Source organism: Austrofundulus limnaeus, unplaced genomic scaffold, assembly GCF_001266775.1.
Source record: "Austrofundulus limnaeus strain Quisiro unplaced genomic scaffold, Austrofundulus_limnaeus-1.0 Scaffold6, whole genome shotgun sequence".
NCBI lineage: Eukaryota > Metazoa > Chordata > Actinopteri > Cyprinodontiformes > Rivulidae > Austrofundulus > Austrofundulus limnaeus.
In genome coordinates, this window is record NW_013952408.1 from 2,037,545 (window position 1) to 2,040,465 (window position 2,921).

Genomic DNA, 2,921 nt, shown 5'->3' on the forward strand with positions numbered 1-2,921 from the left:
TCTCTCTCTCTCTCTCTCTCTCTCTCTCTCTCTCTCTCTCTCTCTCTCTCTCTCTCTCTCTTTCTCTCTCTCCTCCTCACCCAGAACATGTAAATGCATAGGAGATCACTGCAGTGAAACAGAAAAAAAATGGTATCATCTGAAATTGATTAAAGAGAATAGATTAATATATTAAGGGAATGGAACTTGTAAAAAATGAAAATGCATAAGAAAAGCTGTCTTTATATTTGAGTTTTGTTGAAAGTTTGATCAAAATGAGCAGTAGAATTATAATTATTTAGGTTCAATCGAATTGTATCATATTTTACAGCACTTGTGGAAATGAACATGGGAGTTGTTTAATGGCTCTGCTCCGAGCTGCCAAATAAACCGTTTATTTTCAGCCGTTTCCAATTTTATATAGTGCAGTGTTTTAAATTCAGTGAGACTCAGGATGGGTTTCATAGACCGACACAATGCCAAAGTTCTCTTTTTCAATGTATTAGACCAGGATTAGTTTAATCCATGTCTGTGAAATAGGCCCTTCATTTTCCTGGGAGTATCTTCAGAACACTAGTATCTTCTTACTTGGGAATAGAAAAAAAAGAAGAAAAAGTTAAACAATTACAGAACCATTTAATTTATTTTAAATTGTTTCAAGCGAGTTTACTCTTTTTTTAAGAACGGGCAGCTAGAATGAGAATAAAAAAAATAAAACAAGAATCACAAAAGGCAAACAGATGAGTGGAAGGAAACGTTTGACATGTAAAGGAAAATAAGAGAACAGAAAGTTGGTGGAAAGAGAGGCGTTTGAAGGGGGGAAAATCACTGGAGTTTTGCTGATTTGATTAAAACTGTTTACATGAATGATTAAAGCATGACAAAAAAGAAAGAAAGAAAATCATCTTGGTGACAGAGCAGCCGGAGCTTATAGAGAGAAGAGAAGAACAATGCTCATTTTCCACAGTTTCCTCAAGGTGAAACAGGATGTTGCAGCTTTTGCACATGTTTTTCCTAAAAAAAAAAAAAAAAAAAAAAAAAAAAAAAAAAACGCAGTACAATGCTAATAATAATGATACAGAATGAAAACCCCTCACCAGATGAACTTACAGACACACAAAGGACCTGGAGTGCTCCTCACAATCCCAGTATGAGTTTGATTATTGAGTTGCAAAAAGCTGAGACCCACTGCTGATGCCTTATTATCCTCTGAAAAAGAAATCCTCAAGGCAGTACCAGTCAGTTCATGATAATAGCATGATGCCACACAGAAACACAAAGTAAATGTTATTATAGTTTAGCCAAACTGAAGTACTTGAAGTGTGGAAACTCGGTGCTGAAGGCAATGATGTTTTTGTTAATTTCTCTTTGTGCATCCAAAATATTACATGAACCTTAGGACAGATTTTAATGAATCTTTCAGGAAATAATTACTGAATGCACATGTACAAATAATTATTTAATGAGGAACAAGCTCGGGCACCGGTCTTACAGGGACCTAACAGCCCGTATCAATGGGCCTGGTACCCCATACTCCTGGATTACCCCCCACAGGAGTCCCTGAGGGACACGGTCGAACGCCTTCTCCAAGTCCACAAAACACATGTAGACAGGTTGGGCGAACTCCCATGCACCCTCCAGGACCCTGCTGAGGGTGTAGAGCTGGTCCAGTGTTCCACGACCAGGACGAAAACCACTCTGCTCTTCCTGAATCCGAGATTCGACTATCCGACAGACCCTCCTCTCCAGAACCCCCGAATAGACCTTACCAGGGAGGCTCAGAAGTGTGATCCCCCTATATTTGGAACACACTCTGTGGTCCCCGTTTTTAAATAGGGGGACCACCACCTCGGTCTGCCAATCCAGGGGAACTGTCCCCGATGTCCACGCAATATTTTAGAGTTGTGTCAACCAATGCAACCCCACARCATCCAGAGCCTTAAGGAACTCTGAGCGAATCTCTTCCACCCCCATGCGCCCTGCCACCGAGGAACTTTTTAACCACCTCAGTGACCTCAGCACCAGAGATTGGAGAGTCCGACCCAGGGTCTTCAGGCTCTGCTTCCTCATGGGAAGACGTGTCGGTAGGATTGAGGAGGTCCTCGAAGTATTCCGCCCACCAACCCACAACGTCCCAAGTTGAGGTCAGCAGCCCACCATCCCCACCATAAATAGTGTTGATGGCGAACCGCTTTCCCCCCTGAGATGCCGGATGGCGGACCAGAATCGCCCCGAAGCCGTAGGGAAGTCTTTTTCAATGGCCTCTCCGAACTCCTCCCACACCTGAGTTTTTGCCTCAGTGACCACCCGAGCTGCAATCCGCTTGGACTGCCGATACCTATCGGCTGCTTCCGGAGTCCCACAGRCCAAAAAGACCCGATAGGACTCCTTCTTCAGCCTGACAGCATCCCTCACCGCAGATGTCCACCAGCGGGTTCGAGGGTTGCCACCACGACAGGCACTGACAACCCTACGGCCACACCTCAGGTAAGCCGCCTCGACAATGGTGGCACGGAACATGGCCCACTCGGACTCAATGTCCTTCACCTCCCCCGGAACGTGTTCGAAGTTCCCCCGGAGGTGTGAGTTGAAGCTCTGTCTGACGGGAGACTCTGACAGACTCTGAGCAGTCTAAAAGAAAAAAAAATCTTGGGGAACCTTTTATGGAGCTTGAGAACCTCAGAACATTGGGTATTTCATCCAGGAGATGCCAAGTATAAAGCTCCAAGCCTTTTTGTTGAAAGATATAAGCCCACTTATGAGGTCCCCGCTCATGTGGGTTCTTCACCCATGCCCATTCACCATACCATACCATACCATACCATACCATACCATTATCTTCCGCTTCATCCAAAGTCCAGTTGCGGGGGCATCAGCTTGAACAGGGATGCTCAGACCTCTCCTGAGGACTCCAAGGCGTTCCTAGGCCAGCCGAGAGACAT